General features: G+C 45.0%; 2 protein-coding genes across 11 annotated transcripts in view; one reads left to right on the forward strand and one right to left on the reverse strand.

Moving 5' to 3' along the window:
* Positions 1-24,413, reverse strand: part of C4H10orf71 (chromosome 4 C10orf71 homolog) — an 86,528-nt gene that overhangs the window by 51,967 nt on the left and 10,148 nt on the right. For 6 of the 8 annotated variants that reach the window (XM_033942301.1, XM_033942296.1, XM_033942298.1 and 3 more), the window contains exon 1: positions 9,616-9,857. The exons of 1 other annotated variant lie outside the window; for it this stretch is intronic. The gene's annotated coding sequence lies outside the window, so the exon portion shown is untranslated. Of the gene's footprint in view, positions 1-9,615; positions 9,858-24,413 lie in introns of those variants that run through there. One more of the 8 variants, XM_033942295.1, reaches the window with a different exon arrangement.
* TMEM273 (transmembrane protein 273) overlaps positions 19,892-24,413 on the forward strand; it is an 88,399-nt gene continuing 83,877 nt past the window's right edge. For all 3 annotated transcript variants that reach the window (XM_033942303.1, XM_033942305.1, XM_033942302.1), the window contains exons 1-2: positions 19,892-20,029; positions 21,165-21,329. The gene's annotated coding sequence lies outside the window, so the exon portion shown is untranslated. The remainder of the gene's footprint in view (positions 20,030-21,164; positions 21,330-24,413) is intronic.

Below are 24,413 nucleotides of genomic sequence, written 5' to 3' on the forward strand. Positions count from 1 at the left end.
TCTAGGGCCTCTTCTATCAAACTGTGCTAGCAGTTTTTAGCGTGGTGAGCTGCACTGAATGGCCTGCGCTGCTCCCGACTCTCATAGGAACTCTGAGTGCTGGGAGCTGCGCGGGCCATTCAGCGCAGCTCACCGTGACCCACCCATCTTACAAGATGACCCACCCTATCTTGCCCGACTATTGACCCCCTAATCAAAGCAGAGAACTCTACGATCCTCATCTGAAAAATATTTTAACAGTGCCTCCTGTTTTGAGAAATTGTCCATGAACATACAAGATAGGCAATTTTTTTACAGTCCAGGGCTCTTTCCAGCAGAGCCAGCTACCTCAATCCCTTCGAGATCAGATCTCCCTAGACAATTTCAAATCAAGACTTAACTTTTTCTTATTTTTCAGATGCTTATACCTAAAATATACACCACAGAGGCACACTTGGAATGACAGCACTCCTCCCTTATGTGTCATTTATTAATTATTTATTTATTTAAAAAATTTTGTGTTTCCCTGAAAATAAGCCCTAGTAAAATTTTCTGGGTAGGTCTTAATGAGCCCTACCTCCAAAATAAGTCCTAGTCCCGGGATTCACTGGCAGTTTTCCTTCCCTCCCTCCCATCCCTTGAGCAGCAGAACCCTTGAGCGAGAGCCCCGTCTTTCCCCGAGTACCCGCACCCGCCACGCAGCCAAATCCCCATCCTTCCCTCCCTCCCATCGGAACCCCGCCGCGAGCCCTACATACCTCCCTAAGCAGCTTTGGGCTGGCAGCACTCTAAACAAGCTGCTTCAGCCTTGTCAGCCCATGAATTCACTTTGCCGTGTTAGTAACGCGGTAGAGTGAATTCACGGGCGGAAGGCCGAAGCAGCCTGTTTAGAGTGCTGCCGGCCCGACATTGCTTAGGGAGGTTTGTAGAGCTCGTGGCAGGGTTCCGATGGAAGGGAGGGAAAGATGGGGGGCTGCATAGTGGATGCTCATGCGAGGGGTGCTCACTCAAGGATTCTGCTGCACAAGGGATGGGAGAGAAGGAAGGGAAACTGGGCAATGGTTCTGCTGCACAAGGGATAGGAGGGAAGGGAAGCTGGGTAAGGGTCCTGCTGCACAAGGGATGGGAGGGAGGGAAAGATAGAAGCTGGGTAAGGGTCCTGCTGCACGAGGGATGGGGGGGGAGAAAAGATGCTGCACATGTGGGAGAGAAAGGAAAGAGGAAGAATTGGGGTGAAGGAGAGGAAGGGAGAGATGATCGTGCACATACTCCGAAAATAAGACCTAGTGCGTTTTTTGGGCCTAAAATTATTATAAGACACTGTCTTATTTTCGGGGAAACACGGTACTAACAAAATGTTAAAATAGCCTTCTTAATAAAGCTATTAAAATTCTTTTACAAATAACAAGGTTTTCAGTTGTTTTTTAAAAGACATTTTGTATCTACATAATCTCAAATACCCTGGCAGGTCATTCCACAAATGTGGACCTACCATATAGTGTGTCTCTCCAAGCACTTCGGTTGATAATCGCATTGCAGATTGAGATCTCAAAACTCTAGGTGGAGTATAATACCGCATAGGTTGAGTTAAATACCGCATAGTGCACAATCGTCAAAACCTTATACTCAATACTCATTTCAATTGGCAACTAATACACCTGACTGATATACTCATTCCAGGCCGCCCCTGAAATCATTCTTGCTAAACAATTTGCAATGCTCTAATCTTAACTTTTGCAATGCCTAACGTGACCATTTATTTTTTTTATCAAAACGGGACACAGTGGCGTACCTAGGGTATGTGGCACCCGGGGCCCATCATTTTTTGACACCTCCCCCCATGTAAAAAAAATATTTTTTGTAATGACCATGAAACGGAATAAATGGTCAGAATAGAAACAGGCAGTGAAAATTTTCTTATATTCCAAACATAACATAACATAAATTATGTCTGAATTGTCATGACATCAGAAGTACATATGGAGTAGTTGCAGGTGATGCTTGGGACAGTTCTGATTGTGTTAGTTCGGTTTTATGTGTTTTTTGAATAGAAGGGTTTTTATTTCTTTTTGAAGGTTTTGCAGTCTGTGGTTGATGTCAATTGGTTGTAGAGTTGGGGGTCGAGTGTTGCAGCTCGAATGGCTAGGAGGTTGTCGAACAGTTTTTTCTTTTGACGTTTTTGGTTGGAGGGTGTGTGAATGGTGCGTGAGTTCTCCTATGTCTGTTTGAAATGGATTGAATTATTTAGCTGAAGAAATTAGTTACCCCCTCATCCCACACACATTAATTCTCTTCCATTTTTGTTCCCATTATAAAAAACACTGATAAGTTCCCAGAAAAAAAATACATTAAAATAAGAAGTGAAAACAAAGGCCCCTACAGATGAGAACATAACATAAGAATAGCCTAACTGGGTCAGACCAATGGTCCATCATGCCCAGTAGCCCATTCTCATGGTAGCCAATCCAGGACACTAATACCTGGTCAAAACCCAAAGAGTAGCAACATTCCATGCTACCGATCCAGGGCAAGCAGACTCTTCCCCCATGTCTTAATAACAGATTATGGACTTTTCCTCCAGGAATTTGTCCAAATCTTTCTTAAAACCAGCTACACTATCTGCTTTTACCATAACTTCTGGCCACTTCATTTTTAAGTTTAGATCTTTCCTTTCAAACAGAGACCTTGCTAGATGTCAAATACAGCACAAGGTAACTTCACATGGACTTAGCTGTGCAGGAAATGTGAATCTCCTCATACACCCACCATATAGTGCAAAAATGTGCAAAGGTCTGTTTTTTTCTTTCAATCACTACATAGCCTAATGCCACACAAGCAGCGCTGTTACAAACATATTCTGTAGGTCAATGCTAAGGATAACAAAGTTTCCTTCCTTGGACCAGAAGGAAATAAACCACTGGAAGAGATCCCAAAACAACACCCAAAGACCCACTCAGTGTGTGAATCAGTTGAGTGGAGTGGACTAACTGGGGGGTGGAAATGGGCCCGGAGTTTGCTCAGCAGAATTTCCCAGACCACCTCTTCCTCTCAACACATTGACACGCTACCACCATCACCACTAGGAACACCTCACTGGGTAGGCCAGCTATGCTATAAACTTTATAAAACACATTATTATATTTTCTTATAAAGCACATATTTTAACTGAACTCTCTGACATCCTCAGCCTTTTATTCACAAAAATAGAAGGAAGAAAAGTTCCCATTTCCTGCTGTCTCATGTCCCCGGCCTATACAATATTTTTTTTCTGCAGACCCTTCAAAAATCTGACCAAATCCTTGTTTCACTTGCATTATAAAGTACTGAGGATGCCATCTCTCCCCAATCACAGGTCCTAAAGTCTAAGACTAATGCTGCCAGATTCAGGAAAAAAAATTTCGATTCGATTCAGCCTATTGAATTGTTTTTTCAATTCGTTTTTCCTGCCCAGTTGGGTGATTTTTTTCAAAACTCCTGGTGGGTTTTATAGTTTTTTCACTCCCTTTGGCTTCTCCTAACCACACTGGCGCTGTGGTGTAAATAAAATAAAGAAACAAAAAGGACTTTTCCTCTCTCTGTTAAATCCTAGCTCACATTTGCAGTCCAACACCAGCTCTGGCAGGATACACATTTCAAATCTGACATATTATAATCACAAAACAGAAAATAAAATTAATTTTTCTACCTTTTGTTGTCTGGTTATATTTCAAATCTTGTTGGTCCAAGGCTCTGGTTTTCTTCTGATAACTTGCTTGCCAGGGTCTCCTTCTTTCTGCATGCTAACCATCCATCTGCCAACTCTGTCCTCCCTTTCCATTTCCCTTCCCTTCCCAGGAAGTCTGGTATCTTTCCTTTTTTTCATCTCCCTCCACAGATCCACCTTTTCTTAACTACCCTTTCATCCGGCATCTCTCCCTCCTTCCCCACCATCCCAGAGTCCACTATCTCTCCCTTTCTTTTCCTAATTACCCTCCTATCCAGTATCTCTATCCCTCCTCCACACCATCCCTTGTGTCCAATTTCTCTCCCTTTCTGTTCCTTACCTCCCTAAATCCCATGGTCGATCATCTCTCTCCCTCTCCTCTATTTTCAGACCCATTATTTCTTCCCCCCCCCAAAGATTGGCATATGCACGTCTCTTTGAACACCCCCTTCCCTCCGTGTACTTCTAAACCAAGGTCTCCCCCAAAGGCCTGTCCCCCTTGAAGGCCTGCACCCCCCTTGAAGGCCTGTCCCCCCCTTGAAGGCCTGTCCCACCCCCTTGTAGCTTGTCCCCCCCTTGTAGGCCTGTCCCCCCTTGAAGGCCTGCCTGCCTGTCCCCCCCTTGAAGGCCTGCCTGCCTGTCCCCCCCTTGAAGGCCTGTCCCCCCCTTGAAGGCCTGTACTCCCTTGAAGGTCTGCACCCCCCCGAAGGCCTGCACCCCCCTGAAGGCCTGTCCCCCCCTTGAAGGCCTGTCCCACCCCCTTGTAGCTTGTCCCCCCCTTGTAGGCCTGTCCCCCCTTGAAGGCCTGCCTGCGTGTCTCCCCTTGAAGGCCTGTCCCCCCCTTGAAGGCCTGCACCCCCTTGAAGGTCTGCACCCCCCCGAAGGCCTGCACCCCCCCCCGAAGGCCTGCACCCCCTTGAAGGTCTGCACCCCCCCGAAGGCCTGCACCCCCCCGAAGGCCTGTCCCCCTCTTGAAGGCCTGTCCCACCCCTTGTAGGCCTGTCCCCCCTTGTAGGCCTGCCTGCCTTTCCTCCCCATGAAGGCCTGTCCCTCCCCCCTTGAAGGCCTGCACTCCCTTGAAGGTCTGCACCCCCCCCGAAGGCCTGCACCCCCCCGAAGGCCTGTACCCCCCTTGAAGGCCTGTCCCACCCCCTTGTAGGCCTGTCCCAACCCCTTGTAGGCCTGTCCCACCCTTGAAGGCCTGCCTGCCCCCCCCTTGAAGGCCTGTCCCTCTCCCTTGAAGGCCTGCACCCCTTGAAGGTCTGCACCCCCCAGAAGGCCTGTCCCCCCCTTGAAGGCCTGTCCCCCCTTGAAGGCCTGCCTGCCTGCCTGTCACCCCCCTCCCCCTTGAAAGCCTGCCTGCCCGCCCGCCCCACCCTGAAGGCCTGATGCCCCGACCCAACTCGAAGGACCGCTCACCCCCCTGGCCTCCCCGCACCACCTATGAAGCAGCCGCAGCAGGATCGCGACGTCAGCGATCCCTGCGCTGCTTAGGCGCTGCTTCCTGCGCTGCGGTCCCGCCCCTCCTCTGACGTCAGAGGAGGGGCGGGACCGCGGCGCAGGAAGCAGCGCCCAAGCAGCTCAGGGATCGCTGACGTCGCGATTCTGCTGCGGGCTGCTTCACAGTTGGTGCAGGAAAATCAGTGGGGCGAGCGGTCCTTCGGGGGTGGGGGGGACTGAACGGCAAGGCCGGGAGCACCCCCTCAGGGCTGGCACCCGGGGCGCACCGCCTCCCCGCCCCCCCCTTGGTACGCCACTGACGGGACATCTATTAATATTCAGTCACGCTCCCAATCCCGCCCTAGCCCCACCCCAATCCCACCCTAGCCCCGCCCCCAATTTCTTCCATTCATTTTTCATGTACATACAATATCTTATTTCATAAAGGTAACCATAAAATTTTTTAAAAACCACAAAGCACCCTATACGCAGAGAAAATGTTAATTATTTATATTGGGGGGGGGTTTCAACGATGTCACCTCAGTAACTATAGAAAAATAGACAAATATAGTGCAAAATATAGACAGCAGATATAAATTCTCAAAACTGACACATTTTTATCACTAAATTGAAAATAAAATCATTTTTCCTACCTTTGCTGTCTGGTGATTTCATGAATCTCTGGTTGCGTTTCCTTCTGACTGTGCATCCTATCTTTCATTTCTTTCTGCACTCAGGCCCAACAATTGTCCCTTTCTATTCCCTCCCTCCTTCCTTCCTATGTCCTTAGTGCCCCCAGTACCTTCCTATGTCCTTAGTGTCCCCAGCGCCTCCTTCCTATGTCCTTAGTGCCCCAAGATCCAGTGTCAGTTCTCCTTTGTACCTTTGTTCCAGGTCTCCCTCTCTCTCTCCCTCCTCTGTTATGATCTTGCCTCTCTCTGCTCTTCCTCAGGGGCTCTCCCAAAGTCCTGCTTCTGCCTCCTGTCTTTCCCCTTTGGTCTAGGCCTTTATCTCTCTAGTCTTTCTTCTACTTACAACCCCCCCTACTCTGCTGTTTTCTCTCCTTCCTTCATCCCTCCTTCCTATGTCTCCTCACTGCCTTCCAGCCTTTGTTCCACCCCCTCCAAAAAAGCCTGCCGGCCTACCTCCCCCAAAACCAGCGTTCCCCAAAGCCAGTCTGCCTGTCTACCTACCCCAGAGCCAGCCTGCCTGCCTACCTCCCCCAGAGCCAGCCTTCCTGCCTCCCCCAGAGCCAGCCTGCCTGTCTCCCCCAAAGTCAGCCAGTCTGCCTGCCTACCTCCCCCAGAGCTAGCCAGCCTGCCTGCCTACCTCCCCCAAAGCCTGCCTACCTACCTCCCTCCCCCAAAGCCTGCCTGCCTGCCTCTCCCAAAGCCTGCGTTTTTAGCGTCCCGAAGCTGTGTGTGGGGACAACGGGACAGGGGATCCAAAAATGGGACTGTCCCGTTCAAAACGGGCGTATGGTCACCTTAGCAAAGCCCATACTTTACATGATAGCTAGAGAAGGAAAATAACTACAATTGTACAAGAGTAGTGTTAAGGTTTCCCTCTCTCTTTTCTTTTTATATAATTAGACTGTACGTAACCCAGTTGCCCTTGTACTGAGGGTGGGATAGTAAGCTTTAAATAAACCTGGGAACTCCTTTAACTTTTTTAGCACAAATTTTTCAGAGGTAAATTTCTTGTAAGTTTTGCAGGCAGCCTCATTTGCATATGTTGGCAAATTACGCAAAAACAAAAAAACCCCAAAACATTTAACTAAACAGTATGCACTAAAGCAGTGGTTCCCAACCCTGTCCTGGAGGACCACCAGGCCAATCGGGTTTACAGGTTAGCCCTAATGAATTTGCATGAGAGAGATTTGCATATAATGGAAGTGATAGGCATGCAAATCTGCTCCATGCATATTCATTAGGGCTATCCTGAAAACCCGATTGGCCTGGTGGTACTCCAGTACAGGGTTGGGAACCACTGCACTAAAGTACACACTTTGGGGCCCTTTTATTAGGATGCACTAAAATAGAGCTTTTTTCTGCACTAGTTTTTCTACTTGCATGTGAGACCTGCAAAAATATTAATGTGAGAGGATTTACCACCGCCTATTTAGAAGGTGCTAAGTACTCCCACATTATTGTTGCATTATCTAGTTAGTGCGGGCTAATGTGAATGCGCCAGCTGGATAATGCTTCCACACATCCTCCCAAAAATAAACAAATGTTTTTAAAAATGCATTATTAGAATGCACTGACAGGCATATTACCACAAAATGCTTTAACAGAAATTGCAGTAACCCTTATTTCCTGTGTTAAATGCTAACAAGCGCTTCACATGGTTTAGTAAAAGAGCTTCCTTGTTATTTAGGCCTCATTAATACATGGAGGCAGATAATGATCCATCAGCTCATCCTTTCTACATAGTTGACTGCAGAAGAGAATCCGAAATTGATGGGATATGGCAGTCAGTCTGCTTTTTGACCTACTGAATCAATCTCTTAATATTATGGTTTAGTTATGGTATATTCACCGTGGGGGGGGGGGGGGTTTCCTAGCTAAAAGGGTGCCAGTAATCAAATACAATACCATCCTTCAGGCAGGGCAGGATTAACCAATAAGCCAAGTAGGCACATGCCTAGGGCCCGAAATGGTCAGGGGGGCCCAATGAAGGGGGGCATCAACATTGTTTTTTCCAAACAGTGATGGACCCCTCCAGCATCGATCAGCAACGCGGGTCCCCCCCCAATCGGCAATGCGGGCCCCACCCCGATCGGCAACACCCCCCCCCCCCATCGACGGAAAGTAAGACAAGCAAGCAACATGGGTAAGAAAGGCAACAGAAACTGTAATTGTACAAGAGGTGCTGCTTGCCCAAAGCTTCCCTCTGATGCAGCTTTCTGTTTCCGCCTGGGTGCATGGTGGAGTGGGGCAGGGTAGGGGGGCCCAGTGTACTTATGTGCCTAGGGGCCCTCGCCGAATTAATCCTGCCCTGCCTTCAGGGGTAAGGTGATCACTGAGAAATCCACCCCACAACAGTGAGGTCCTCTGTAATCAGCCACAGAGTCTATGAAAAGGCAGAAAAGGCCTGGGATCTTTTAATACTTGGAGACGAAGGGGTTCATTTTCGAACCACTTAGACACACAAAGTACCACAGAAACCTGTGGCACTTTATGGGCTCCTTTTACGAAGGTGCGCTAGCGTTTTTAGCGCACCCACAAAATTAGCACATGCTATAGCCAAAAAACTACCGCCTGCTCAAGAGAAGGCAGTAGCGGTTAGTGCACGTGGCATTTTAGCGTGCGCTATTGCGCGTGTAAAGGCCCTAGCACACCTTCGTCAAAGGAGCCCTATGTGTCTAAGTACTTTGAAAATGAGACTCTTACAGGTCAATTTTAGCAGTGTGAAAAGTGCTGGCACTCAGTAGGCCTGAGTACCCTCTAAAAAAAGCCCTAAGTATATTCATGGGATAGTTTTACGAAAGCAAGGACAAGAATTTGTGTTCTATCCATTCTGTGCATGAACTATTCCGTGTTGCATTGTCATTGATCTGGCACCTTTTTTTTTTTTTTTTACCAAGATTAAATCAATGTTATTAAAGCAAACCATAGCAGAAGTGGCTCTTTTATGGCTATATAACTTATATGGCAACAGGTACTTAAGAGTCTCTTGTCCCAGACTATTGCATCATGACAAGCTCTGGTTCCACCAGCTCAATGACCTGCCTGATATTTTCTTTCAAGCCTTGCAGTTTATTTATAGCCACTTTGGATACATGAAAGCTAGATCATCAGGCTGGATTCTCAAATCCTTTTGCAAAATGTATTTTTTTGTTTGTTTGTTTTTCTAAAATCCAGAAATGATGTCTGCAGCCGGGACTACGAAACTGAACTGCATATGTCAGCACAGTGTATCCTAAGAGTTCATTTCACAACAATGTTTTATATTCTAGAATTTCCCCACAGTATTACAATGAATATATGTAAAGTATATTCGGGGTTTTTTCCCCCAATATAATGACATTAAGCTAATATATCTTGTTTTCTTGTAGGTGGCATTCTGTATATTGATCCATAATCATATTAGTGCAATATCAAATCAGAACTAAATTTTCACAAAGTTTTCTTAAATTTGAGATAGTCCAGAGTGCTCTTAAAGACCATTACTTGTTTATAATCCTTAAAACTGTAGCGTGGGCCCGGTTTAAATTAGTTGAACTAAGGCCAAGACATGTAGCATAAGGCAAACATGAAATAGTTGGAAATAGTTTCAAAAATGTAAGCAAATGAATAACTGTTTGAATCAATATATTCCTAACATACTATAACCTATCAAGCACAGAGCATAAAATTTAAACCAGTATAACCTCAGAGGGCCTTAGAGGGCTTTCTTTTTTAGGAATGCATGACAAAAGCACAGGACTGTACCATGTGCCTTCCCAGACTGTGTACATTATGCATTCTAATTTCATCTATTCGTGTTACCTTCAGTATTTCCAGATTTATCGTCAGGAGAGCATCGGTGCCAGGCTGTCTTCACTTAAACCAGGAACATGTCCCCCACTTCCCCTGCCGTGTGATCAAGAGAGCAAAACAAAAGACCCTGTTATTCCCGTGCATCAATTCTGCTGAGAAGAAAAAGCAGCTTAAAACCTCTTCGCTCACACAGACCTGCCACGCCAGGTAAACTGAAGGGAGCAAAGGAATCCAAAGGTATTAAAAAAAAAAAAAAAAAAAGTACTAAAATAGATTCGGGGCACGGAGAGAAATCAGACAAGAGTCCACCATGGGGAACAAGCAAAACATGCAAGAAGGAGTAACCCAGTCGGTGTCAGATAACAGGCCGATGAAACAAACAGGCTCATCAGCTGTTTTTATATTTGGTTTGCCTGGGAGCTTGCCTTTCGGTCATTTCTCTCGGCTTTGGCTGCTGCGGTTCAATGTTTGGAAAACTGGGGAATCGTGCCGTTTTTCTCAGGCAGCAGTAGTAAAGAAAAAAAAGATTCGTTTCAGTCAGGATTTAAAAAAACGAGTGAAAATAGAAACTGCCGAACAGCACATGAATGGCATATGATTCTCCTGCTGAGGCTTGACTGCATAAATAGCATGTTTCGTCAGAAGCACTGCATCAATGTGTCAGAGAGTAAGGCGGAATCCTACCTCTCGAGCAGCACTATCAAAACAAGTGATTATAGAGACTACCAGACTCGGTAGCAAAGGGCTAGATAGCGCCAGGTAGGAATGAACAGTACAGGTTTAAATAATGCAGAGTTACCAGAAAAATGGCTCTTTTGCCAACACGACGTTTCTAAGGAGACATTCCCAGGGACTTTGGTTTGAGCAGGAGTGGAAAACAACAGATATAGGCTGCATTTTTCGATTCTGCACGGTCTCTTTGAAAATCTACCCATAACTTGAGATCATGTTCACTATAACAGAGGCAGGTTTCAAAGTCTCGTGCTTTCCCCGAATCTTGGTGTAACATCATCTGCTAAAATGTACCTGAGAATTTTGTCCCCAAGCAGAGAGTTTGAAAGCTAACCCCAAATGTTGATAAGGTGACATTGGACAGCATGAGGCAGGAATCTTTGCTATTTTTCAAGTGGGAACCAGTTTTGAAAAAAAAAAAAAAAAAGACCAGTGTGATAGCCATGACCAAACAAAGTGACAAACACATGTCAGCATGTCTCCCACCATTAGGCAGGGCGAGGTAGCTATTTCAGGTAGCAAATTTTTGGAGACTGCAACAAATGCCTCCAAAATATCCAAGTGGTGATCACTTTCCCTTTCTAATGGTTTGGCATCTTTTACTCCCCTAACCCTTGGTCCAGAATTCTCACTCCCCCCCCCCTCACTTGGTTGGACATCTTTCACTGCCTTCTTCTGTAATTCCACATCATTCACACACCTTTCCACCTAGCTCTTCAAACTCTTTTTTTTTGTTTGCGATGACACTGGAAGCACTGAAAACAGCATGTCTCTGGCCTTCCCTCTGCTGCCTCCAGCCTCCTCTGACACAACTTCCTTTTCCCCATAGGACAGGAGATGGCAGAGGGAAGGCCATGATCCAACTTGTTGAAGGCATTCTGTTTTCAGCACTTCAGCTGTCAGCCACTAAAAGTAAGTTTGGAGGGATGGGAGGTGGGTGAAGGAGGGTCCTTGAGCAATACTGGCAGAGCCGCCATCAGAAATTTCTGGGCCTCTTACTGAGCAATCCTATTGGGCCCCCCACGCACCCCTTCCCCCCCTGATCCCCCCTTCTTCCATGGGCCAAATACACACATACTTTTCTCTGTCGCCGCACTCTTTGACCAAAAGATTTGTAAGCCTGCAACCACGTCAAGGTAGACTCTTTCAGCAGCTCCCCTCCCTCCCCCTTACCTTTGTGGCCAAAATGATCTACCAACAATAAAATTTTAAAAACACAAAGCACGCTGTACGCAAAGAAAAAGTTAATTATCATTTATATTCCGCGGGTTTTCAAAGAGGTCAAGGCAGATTACTTTATGCAATGTCACCTCAGTAACAACTATACAAAAATAGACAAATATTCCCCCTCCCTTTTTACTAAACCGCGATAGCGGATTTTAGCGCAGGGACCTGCGCTGAATGCCCCATGCTGCTCTTGAAGCTCATAGGCTCCCTGCGCTAAAAAACGCTATTGCGGTTTAGTAAAAGGGGGCCATAGTGCAAAATATAGACAGTATATATAAATTCTCAAAACGGACACATTTTGATCACTAAATTGAAAATAAAATCATTTTCCTACCTTTGGTAATTTCATCAGTCTCTGGTTGCACTTTATTCTTCTGACTGTGCATCCAATATTTCTTCCCTTCTTTCAGCCTCCTGTATGCTTCCTCTCCTCCAGACCTCATTCCCTCCCCAAACTTTTTCTTTGTTTCCCACTGCCCCCTTGTTTCTTTTTCTCTCTCTCCATACCCCCTTTCATTCTGTATGTCTGTCTTTCTCTCTCTCTCCATGCCCCATTTTTCTTTGTTTCACCCAGCCCCCTTTCTTTTTTTTTTCTGGCTCCCTGTCCCCCCCCTTTCTTTCTTTCTCCTTGCCCTCCCCTATGCCACCACCATTGGGAAAATGCTGCCACCGCCACTGGGGAATAGGCTGCCACTGCCGCTATCGGAAACTGGCCGGCGCCGAGTTCGCCCTGCTTCTCTTCCCCGCGGGGCCGACCAACTTTCGCCACTCGACGTCAATTCTAACGTTGGAGAGGACTGTCTGGGCCAGCCAGGCAGCGATTGGCTGGCCCAGAACGTCCTCTCCGACGTCAGAATTGACACGGGTGGCGAGAGTTGGTCAGCCCCACAGGGAAAAGCAGGGAGAACTTGGCACCGGCCTGTTCCCAATGGCGGCGGTGGCACTCAAGTGGCTAAAGAGACGCAGTTTGCCAGCCTAGGGAGAACACTGGAGGGTGGCCAGCTGTGCACCCCTTTTGGGCGTAAACCCGGGGCAGACCGCCCCTACCCCCACCTTGGTATGCCACTGTCTTTGCCTCACTCCCTCCCTATGACCAAAAATTCTCCTTTCTTCTATTCCTCGTGTACACAACCATCTCTTTCCCTCCCTTCCTCTCTCCCAAGTCCTTGCCTTCTGTGTCCAAAAAACCCATTCCCTCCCCCACCTCAGCATCTATTTCCCTCCCTTCCTCTCTCCCAAGTCCATGCCTTCTGTGTCAAAAAAACCCATTCCCTCCCCCACCTCAGCATCTCTTTCCCTCCCTTCCTCTCTCCCAAGTCCTTGCCTTCTGTGTCCAAAAACCCATTCCCTCCCCCACCTTAGCATCTCTTTCCCTCCCTTCCTCTCTCCCAAGTCCATGCCTTCTGTGTCCAAAAACCCATTCCCTCCCCCACCTCAGCATCTCTTTCCCTCCCTTCCTCTCTCCCAAGTCCATGCCTTCTGTGTCCAAAAACCCATTCCCTCCCCCACCTCAGCATCTATTTCCCTCCCTTCCTCTCTCCCAAGTCCATGCCTTCTGTGTCAAAAAACCCATTCCCTCCCCCACCTCAGCATCTCTTTCCCTCCCTTCCTCTCCCCCAAGTCCTTGCCTTCTGTGTCCAAAAACCCATTCCCTCCCCCACCTCAGCATCTCTTTCCCTCCCTTCTTCTCTCCCAAGTCCTTGCCTTCTGTGTCCAAAAACCCATTCCCTCCCCCACCTCAGCATCTCTTTTCCTCCCTTCCTCTCTCCCAAGTCCATGCCTTCTGTGTCCAAAAACCCATTCCCTCCCCCACCTCAGCATCTATTTCCCTCCCTTCCTCTCTCCCAAGTCCATGCCTTCTGTGTCCAAAAACTCATTCCCTCCCCCACCTCAGCATCTCTTTCCCTCCCTTCCTCTCTCCCAAGTCCATGCCTTCTGTGTTCAAAAACCCATTCCCTCCCCCACCTCAGCATCTCTTTCCCTCCCTTCCTCTCTCCCAAGTCCATGCTTTCTGTGTCCAAAAACCCATTCCATCCCCCACCTCAGCATCTCTTTCCCTCCCTTCCTCTCTCCCAAGTCCATGCTTTCTGTGTCCAAAAACCCATTCCATCCCCCACCTCAGCATCTCTTTCCCTCCCTTCCTCTCTCCCAAGTCCATGCCTTCTGTGTCAAAAAACCCATTCCCTCCCCCATCTCAGCATCTATTTCCCTCCCTTCCTCTCCCCCAAGTCCTTGCCTTCTGTGTCCAAAAACCCATTCCCTCCCCCACCTCAGCATCTCTTTCCCTCCCTTCTTCTCTCCCAAGTCCTTGCCTTCTGTGTCCAAAAACCCATTCCCTCCCCCACCTCAGCATCTCTTTACCTCCCTTCCTCTCTCCCAAGTCCATGCCTTCTGTGTCCAAAAACCCATTCCCTCCCCCACCTCAGCATCTATTTCCCTCCCTTCCTCTCTCCCAAGTCCATGCCTTCTGTGTCCAAAAACTCATTCCCTCCCCCACCTCAGCATCTCTTTCCCTCCCTTCCTCTCTCCCAAGTCCATGCCTTCTGTGTCCAAAAACCCATTCCCTCCCCCACCTCAGCATCTCTTTCCCTCCCTTCCTCTCTCCCAAGTCCATGCTTTCTGTGTCCAAAAACCCATTCCATCCCCCACCTCAGCATCTCTTTCCCTCCCTTCCTCTCTCCCAAGTCCATGCTTTCTGTGTCCAAAAACCCATTCCATCCCCCACCTCAGCATCTCTTTCCCTCCCTTCCTCTCTCCCAAGTCCATGCCTTCTGTGTCCAAAAATGCATTCCCTCCCCCACCTCAGCATCTGTTTCCCTCCCTTCCTCTCTCCCAAGTCCATGCCTTCTGTGTCCAAAAACCCATTCCCTCCCACCTCAGCATCTGTTTCCCTCCCTTCCTCTCTCCCAAGTCCATGCCTTCTGTGTCCAAAAACCCATTCCCTCCCCCACCTCAGCATCTCGTTCCCTCCCTTCCTCTCTCCCAAGTCCATGCTTTCTGTGTCCAAAAACCCATTCCATCCCCCACCTCAGCATCTCTTTCCCTCCCTTCCTCTCTCCCAAGTCCATGCTTTCTGTGTCCAAAAACCCATTCCATTCCCCACCTCAGCATCTGTTTCCCTCCCTTCCTCTCTCCCAAGTCCATGCCTTTTGTGTCCAAAAACCCATTCCATCCCCCACCTCAGCATTTCTTTCCCTCCCTTCCTCTCTCCCAAGTTCATGCCTTGTGTCCAAAACGCATTCCCTCCCCCTTTTGTGTTCCCCGTTTGCCTCCCAACCCATCTTAACAACTTTCTCAGCAAAATGTAGCTCGAGCCGCGTAGGCTTGTCTTCTATTTCCTGCCTGTCCCGCCGCGCACATATAGCCGACCAGAAGTCTTCCCCGACTTCAGCGCTGACATCGGGGAAGACTTCCGATCGGCTGTGTGAGCGGCAGGGCAGTCGGAGTAGAAGACGAGCCTTGCGACTTGAGTTATATTTAACCCCGTGGGTCCCCCATCGTCCCCATTCAGCTCTCTCTCCTGCGCACCGCCCCCCCCTAGGTACGCTACTGGCCCGGGCCCCCTGTCAGCTCCGGGCCCCTGAATGCAGGACTGGTAGTATTGCCCTGATGGCGGCCCTGAATACTGGACTGCATAAGGAAGAAGTAAAAGATGTCTAACTGCAGAAGAGAGTTGGGAGGAGGGAGAATGAGAGTTTCCAGATCATGTGTGCCTAGGGGCCCTCGATGAATTAATCCTGCCCTGCCTTCAAGGGGTAAGGTGATCACTGAGAAATCCACCCCCACAACAGTGAGGTCCTCTGTAATCAACCACAGAGTCTATGAAAAGGCAGAAAAGGCCTGGGATCTTTTATTAATACTTGGAGACGAAGGGGTTCATTTTCAAACCACTTAGACACACAAAGTATCACAGAAACCTGTGGCACTTTATGGGCTCCTTTTACGAAGGTGCGCTAGCGTTTTTAGCGCACCCACAAAATTAGCACGTGCTATAGCCAAAAAACTACCGCCTGCTCAAGAGAAGGCAGTAGCGGCTAGCGCACGTGGCATTTTAGCAGGAGAGGAAGAGATGTCAGGACCTGTGAGAGAAAGATAAGGATGGGAAAATTCTGGAACTGGGGGGAAATGTACAGGATGGAAAGAAAGGAACACGCTAGATTCCTAAGGAAGGGGCAAGAGGAATGGGGAAAGAGGGAGAGAGGGGACAAGAGCGCAGGAAGAGAGGTGGAGAGATGCTGGCTCCAGGTGAAAAGGGTGGTCTGAGAGGAAGGGAAGAGTGAAGGGAGAAGTTGAACAAGGGGAAGGAGGGAATAGGATCACAAAGGGGAAATGCTAGTATTGGGGGAAGGGGAGGAACAGAAAGACATGGAGGTTTATGGGTTGCATAGAATGGAGGAGGGTTTGATGCTAAGGCTGGGAGGAGATTGACACAGTGATTGACCTGGGAGAAGGGGACAGAAGCTGGTCAGTGGCAGTAGGAAAAGGAGGAGGACAATAATTGTGGGGCGAAGGGAGAAAACAAAAACATATGTAGTAGAGATGGAGGAGCAGAAGGATGGGTACTGGAGGCAAGAACAAGAAAAGGAAAATGAATTCTGGATAAGTAAGTGGGCAGAGAGAGGGGATGTGAGGGGAAGGCAGGAGAATTGGATGGTAGAGAAAAGGGGTAAATATGCAGAAGACTTTTAAGAAGATAATAGACAAGGGCAGGGGGACAGGCCTTTGCAGGAAGTGAAAGAGAATGGAAATGGGGAAATAATAGGGTAAGGCTTAAGAAAAGGACTGGAGGTAGAATATGAATGATGGGGAAGTAGATGAGGCTGGGTTGATAAGAGAATTAAGGTGTATTTATGTGGCGATGAAACAAAAGGATCGGTGTCATTGTCAGAGACAGATGTAGGGAAGGAAGACAGGAAGGATGAAGAAAAAATGGAAATGAGATATTAAAAAAGGAACTAAGAGAAAGGTAGAGAGAGACTAGGACCAACCCAACTGGAAAATAAATAATGTAGTTGTATGAAAGCCTGTTTCTGTATGTATATCTTCAGGTAAGTTCAAGGATGAACAGTCTGTTCCCCATAGAACTGTGGTCTGAAAGCATCAATAAACTAGTAAGCTTTAAGTAGAGCACCCTGGGAAGATCATTCCATTAGGTTGCAATTAAAAAGAAGAATACACTTGATGAATTCCTAGAAAGCTTGTGACAACATAGGATCTTCCAGATCATAATGCTCTTCTAGGCATATAAAGTAACATCAATTCAGCAAGATACACTGACACCTTCTCATAGTAGATTCTTCTTATAGTATTATATTTTGATGATAGTATTACCTGTTCTGCATAGCTTTTATTAAAAATTGTTTATATAAAATATAACTTATTTTAAATCTAGCCCTACCCTATACCTTCTTAGTTCCAAATCTTTTCTTGCTATTACTTATTTATGTTTCATTTTCCATGCAAAAGCACAAGTAGTCTACCATATTACCATTCTACTAAATTGTTTTTATGTGGTTTTCTGGGAGTGGTGTGAAGCCTCAGACCTTCCTTGGTCTCCTGTTTCACTAAATGGAAAACATTTATTGGAAGGTAGCAGTCTCCTGCTTAACAGCGCAGATGTTTCCACTGGCAGACATCGCACATTCTTTTCCTCATGGCAGAGTGTAAGGCAGTACCTTACAATGTATAAAGCTTTGAGAAATTATTTCTGGTACAAGTGCCTCTTCTGACTATTTTGGAATTCAGTGCTACTGAAGGAGTTGGAATTACACAGAAAGTAAAACTTTCCCTCTGGTTTACACTGGTTTACTGAAGACTTGTTATTCACAGAAAATGGAAGCAGGCCATTATTTGAAACTACTTATGCCAGGGGTGTCCAATGTCGGTCCTCGAGGGCCGCAATCCAGTCGGGTTTTCAGGATTTCCCCAATAAATATGCATGAGATCTATATACATGCACTGCTTTCAATGCATATTCATTGGGGAAATCCTAAAAACCCGACTGGATTGCGACCCTCAAGGACCGACATTGGACACCCCTGACTTATGCTATCAGCAACGGGTGACATCTGCATAAACAGCTTCTGAAAAGTTTTCCTAGGCAAGGCTAGAAAAGTTACGGTATTGATCTGATGGAAATCGATTCAAAACCTCTGGGATCCATTCATTTTGGGAGCAAGTACAATAGGACTAGACCAAGGGCTACAACAAGATTTCTCTATGATGCCCAGTTTCATTTCTCTGACTTTTGACCTCCAGTAACCGGAATGGTCTTTGTTTCACAACTTTCCCTGGCATGTTAGTTATACTGTTAGTTTATTTTTGGGATTATTGTAAGTTCCACTAGTGTGTCAGTCCATTCCTGCAGGGTGACTCCAGGCCGGGTCATACACTGTTGTGCTTACTTGCTGTAGCCACTAGAGGTGCTATTGAGTTCCAGTCCGGAACAGCGGTGTGGCTACAACATCCATCCAATCACACATACATATGGGATCCCATACAGTCACTCACAGACACATGTCATATTTCAGTCCTATTCAATAATTCTTTAGAGCATATTTTAGAACTTTAGGCTTTCTTATTTACTCAGGCCATGAGGTTTCTCCTATTCCCCTGGGTATGGCAGTCCACACAAAAGACACCAGAAAACCTAGGCTTTTTTAAGCGGGAAACTAAAATATGTTTTAGACAAAGAAACAAAGAATACTGAAGAGAGAGAGCGAGCTAGAGATATCTAATGTCCCCCATGGCCTTGCTTAATCCAGAAAAGTACATAAAGAAAATATGATTATACTTTTCCTTCCTAATAACCCCTGGGGTTCCTTTTACTAAGCTGCGATAGCGTTTTTAGTGCATGCAGGATTTTAGCACGCACTAAACCTGTGCTACATGGCTAGAACTAATGACAGCTCAATGCTGGCGTTAAGGTCTAGTGTGCACGCTAAAACCACTATCACAGCTTAGTAAAAGGAGCTCCTAGTGTTTTCCTGTTTATCTCTAGTTTTTTTCTGGCCTTTGCTGCAATCCATATTCAAGTTTTATATCTCTGTTTTATCCAAAACTTTTCATAGGCTTCTAATTGGGCGTGGCCTTATTTATTACATGTGCATTACTAGCTAGATTTACCCAGAATCATATGAAAAGTAGGTATCTTATATGTAGAAAAAAATCTATAACATATTCAAAATGTTTCTTGCACACTATCCATTCCACTACAGCATGCCACAGCACCCCCCTGGCTGCCAATGCCACTCCTCAGTATTTCTGCAAAAGCCCATGCTATACCTCCAGGACCTATCTTGTGTTCCCCAATTACCTCTGTCTCCATGAGGATTACTTCCTCACCCTGGGACACTACCTATCTGGTGTTACCCATGGGGATTTATGGTCAAGACCTCCAGGGCTACTTCTAGGAATAGAACCTGGTCCTGCTTTTCTTTTGAATTATAACAACATACTGTATATAAAATATAAAAATCACACATATGAACACTCCCCCATATGCATATATCATCTATATATCACTCCTGTATGAATTAACTATAATATCAATCTGCCTCCTCAAAATACCCCCAGACATGCTTCAAGTTCCACGTTACAGAATACCCATTTACCAATGCATTATCTATACATAACACTCATAAAATATCCACATATAGAAACACACAAATGCATCCATCCTCTGCAAACACCACAATATACTCACAATCCTTTTACCCATCTCCAAATTCCTACATGCTCATTATCTTACACACAAATAATGCATACATATGTCTTCCATATCAGCTCTCCAAAATACACATAATCTACTAGTCACAAAATTATTCCAAACTTCCTCCCCAAACCATTGTCACATACTACTCAAAAATATTTCACACATACTCTCCCTCCCACATGAACACGCACTCAGCATGCACTGCTGGCACACAGTACTCTCAAGAAATTATTTGGAAGAGGGTCAGAGACATAAGAATAGCAAATGCGTTTTCTCTTGCACAGAAAAGTGCTGGAGATAAAGAATGCTTTTTGAATTTTTCTGTTTTCCATGGAGTACAACTTTGTCATCTAGATTTTACACTTCCTTATGACTTGCCTGGAAAGAGCCCAGTTCTAGATAAAAGACTAATTGGAGTGGTGCTTTTTCCTGAAAGTTCATGAAACTAGAACTAGCATAGAAGGGCTCTAATAAAAACAAAGCCTGCAGAGATACAAGCACAGAGTTTTAAAAAGAAACATGATGCAATCAGGAAACATAATGCTTATGGAACTAAATGATAGACTGGCATTCATGCCAGTGCATGAGGTTCAATGATTAGCTGGAAGGACAAAGAAGCAGTTGAGTGATGAAACATCAGATGTACTAGTCTCTAGCCTTGGAAAAGTGTATCTGTTCAAAAGGACTGATTGCACTTATTGGAAAGAAAGGGATATGGATTTAGCTCATGCATTTTCTCAGTAGTTCAAGGTAATTTTATATTCAGATACACTATGTATTTTTCTGTCCTCAGAGGGCTTACAATCATAAGTTTGGACCTGAAGCAATGGAAAGTTAAGTGCCTCGGCCAGAATCACAAGGAGCTGCGAAGGGATTTGAATTCTGGCTTCTCTGGTTCTTAACTTGCTGCTCTAACCATCAGGCAAAACTTGGTAACAAGTGTGTTTCTATTGACGTGCTCTTCTTTCAGCATGAATTATTATTTGTCAGCAATAAATTGATATTAAACAAGAACTGCTATATGTAGTAGCTTTAATTGTTCACATAGGGGTATACATTTTGCTGAATTCTCTTTTATTTCAGTTAATTATAAAGGGGGTGTAAACTCAAGGACACCAATAAGCAAAGCAAAATTACCAACACTATATAGCCTCCTGAAAATGGTCTTGGAGAGAGGCAGGAGACAGAGAGTAACCACTGCCCATGGAAACAGAAGTTCTCCCTAACCCAGAGCCAATGGATACTGTGGCCTTGCTGCTTCAATCTGTATCAGAAGCTATGGATATAAATTTATAAAGAACTGGCTCTCAGGAAGCTAAACTGAGTTGGTTTTGCTACTGTTTTTTTGGGGGGTATGTTGTTTGTTGCCAGCCCAGGAAAGTACCGTAATGGGAAGGTCATGAAAATTGAAGAATTACAGATTGTGATCTTCCTCCCCTTTGTCTCCTCTTGAGGAAACAAGGGGTGAGAGAGTAGCAGTAGCTACTGAGAGGATTTTTATTTGTGTTTTGCTGAAAGTTTGGATTAGAACTGAACTGTAAGGAGAATCCCTAGGACCAGTGAGGCCCTCACTGGCCAAGGATTGCAGCTAAGCTTCCAGAGACTGAATTGCTGATTTCAGCATAAGTATCCTGGTCAGTCTTCAGGGGCAGGGACAGTGTGATTATGTTTTGGAGATTTTTTTTTTTCTTTGAGCCAAGGATAGATAGCTTAAAGCTGTGCCCTGAATCTCGTGGTCTGTGACTGCACACGAGGGGAAGCTAGTCCACTTTGAGGATAATCTCAAACTTTATAGGAAGTTGCTATAAATTGGTATTGCATATCTTAGCGAATTTACAGTGGCTGCTTAGGAATAAAATTTTACTGACTTCCATATCAACCCTAGGCCTAGATTGGAAAGGAGAAATCAGATGTCCAGCACAGAGGGCAAGCTTCACCCGCATTACTGCATCCGTGGTGGTGAAAACATGGACAGAATCTGAGTGGACTGTGGGCAAGGCTATGGACAGAAGCTCAAAGGAAATGTCAGAGAATCATACTTTAATGAAAGGTTAGTCACAAATTGAAAGAATTTGGAAGAATTTAGTATTTATATATTGTGCATTTTTTTTGTTATACTAATTACTTGTCTTTTTATGATTATGTATGTTTTTGTACTCCACCTTGGTAAAGGCAGATTCTAATAAATCTAAATTTAAATAGTGGATATGGTATGAAGAACAATGCTTACAGAATTCAGGGAACATTTAGGAGAGGTACAGAGGACATAGATTGTGGTGACAACATGGGCAGGGACAACTGGCAAGACTTAGCTGAACAAGAAGTCCTTATATGCTGACAAATTCTGTTACTATGTTATGTCACCTTGAGAATCATGCCAAAAGGCATGTCTGCAACCTTGCTGATATAGTGAAGAGTGTTAAGTAGCCATATATGAACAGCTGCTGTGTATATTTTGATGTACTGCAAACCCACTGTATCAAAACCAAAATTGGCTCCATTGTAGAACAATGGCATGATTCCACCAAATTGTGCATATTAGTAATCACCTAATAATCTTCCATAGCCCCAGGTACGTTAGATATATTGTGAGCCCACCGGGACAGATAGGGAAAATACTCAAGTACCTGATTGTAAAACCACTTAGATAACCTTGATAGGTGGTATATAAAATCCTAATAAAACTTGAAAAAATAATAATCTTGAAAAAATTTTTGAAAAAAAATTCTGAAAGAACATAAGAATAGCCTTACTGGGTCAGACCAGTGGTCCATCAATCTCAGTAGCCTGTTCTCATGCTGATCAATCCAGGTCCCTAATACCTGGCCAAAACCCAAGGAGTAGCAATATTCCATGTTTATGTTGTTTTTCCAAATTGCTTGGATTTACATCCCATTCAATTATTTTTACTCTTGCAAAAATGAAAAAACACAAATATGTTAATGTAAATCAATCATTTCAGACCAAACCACCCTATCAAGGGTATATATAGCTCAAAGATATAATATTTGCCTTTGTCGATCTCCAGAATACATAATTTGTATTTTGGGGGGCTCATTTATTCAGGTGTGCCAAGGTATTAATCCTATGTATTAAATTTTGAAGGCTTTCCCAGTATTTACAGAGATGTCAAGCTACCCAATTGCAAGCTGGAAATTTTGGGACAGTCCTGGATTTCTGACCAGTCCATTACGGTGCATTGTGGGATTCGTTTTAATGGGCAGCTACACATCCCAAACTGCTTTGTGATGTAATTCAAAACCAGGACTGGCCAAACAATTTCCATTCTGGAATTAGGTAACTTGGTTTTCTCTTAGCATTGACTGTGCAGGATTGATCTGTATTAATCTGGCTTTTTTTTTTAGTTTTACAGTTAGTGCATTGATATTCTAGTGCTCATTGCAGTGTTTAAGATGCTGCCTTTTCCTAAGTGCATCCTCGTTCTGTGACTCATGGAGTATTACTAAAAATATATTTTATATATAGAGGAGGGGGTGTTAAAAATGATTGTCCTCAGGTATCAAATATACTAGAAATGTCACTAACGCCAATTAAAAAAATGTTGAACATGGATTCTTTGAAGTTAGGTGTTGCTAGGCATTCTCGATTAACGTACTTAGCCATGCCTAATGTAGGAACCCTATACTGAATCTGGCTCTTAGAATGTTTTGGGAATAGAAAAGGAAAGAAGCATTCTTGTCTTTACTAGCTGTGGGTGCTTGGCCATGCATTGGATTGCTTCAGAAATGATCTACGGTAATACTGCTCCAGAAATGGGTTCTAATCATTTTCTCCCTGCTTTATACTGCTGGCTGGTAGGACTATTATTGGAGCTGGGCCCTGGTAGATATAAGCCTAGGATCTTGTGCTAGGATGATTTCAGAGTTTGTCATAATGATGGACACTCACATGTGTGCCCTAGAAAAGGAAAGAGGTCAGTCATCATTCATGAATGCAGATAGAAGAGGCTTACAAACCAGCTCCAGGCTTTGCCAGAAGCACATTTTCTTTCTCCTTTTTTCTGTAGTGTTAAGTTTTAATGCCTGCTTTAGAACTTCAAACAATGGCTTGCCCTGAGTCTTGTTTTATGTGGTTCTGTCATGGGCATGCCATATTGCTGGTTGTATTTAGGGAAGCATTCAACCGCAAACTGTTGAATGGACTGTTTGAATATCAGTGTTGGAAGTCAGGCTCCATACTTTAAGGTGTAAAATAACATAGCACAGAATTCTGGATAATTCAGATTAGATTTCACATGCCCTCTCCAATAATTATTTGAAAGTGCTAATTTGTCAAGGTAAAATGCAAACTAAGACAAGTGTTATTGAAAACTCAAAAATATTAGTGTCTGAGTTTTTAAAGTCTATCAAATGAAAAACTTGTGCCAAATTTACTAATTAGTGGTGGAGACAGAGATGCCAGACCAGGGGTAAGGGAGGGCGAGAGATTGTGAGCCCACCGAGACAGAGAGGGAAAAATGCTTGAGTACCTGAATAAATTAATATAAACCGTTCTGAGCTCCCTTGGGAGAATGGTATAGAAAATTGAATAAATAAAATAAAATAAAATAAATAAATAAATAAAAAGGACACCGCCCTATAGAGCTTAACACAGGATATTCTCTCATCTACCTCTAGTTAGGGTTGCCAGATTTTACTATAGTAAAATCTGGACCCCTAGACCCCCTCCCAGGCCTGCCCAGTTCCACCCATCCACGCCCCCAATCCTGCCCTAGCCCTACCACCCCCTACCTGTTCTCATCAGGCAGGAAGAAATCCATGCGTGCACGGATTTCCTCCTGCCCAACTTAATTTAGAGCAGGCTTTTCAAAAAGGATTTTTGTGGACAATAAATCTATTTACTGAGGTGAATCAGAGAATCGATTTGAATCAGCGAATCAAGCAGCACTAGTCTGCAGAAACTCCCCCCCAAAAAAAAAAACTGTTACAGGTGAGCAACATTGCTTTTTCCTTAACTAGTTCTTCTTGGTTATCCTCTTTTATGAAATCTGTAAATATATTTACAGGTGGAAAACCCTATGTGGTGATGCTCTTTTTATACATTGTTGTTAATTCCATGTATGCCATCAAATTCACAAGTATTTCCTGCAGATTTATAGGTATTTTACTAAAGA

This window comes from Geotrypetes seraphini, chromosome 4, assembly GCF_902459505.1.
Source record: "Geotrypetes seraphini chromosome 4, aGeoSer1.1, whole genome shotgun sequence".
Classification (NCBI taxonomy): Eukaryota; Metazoa; Chordata; class Amphibia; order Gymnophiona; family Dermophiidae; genus Geotrypetes; species Geotrypetes seraphini.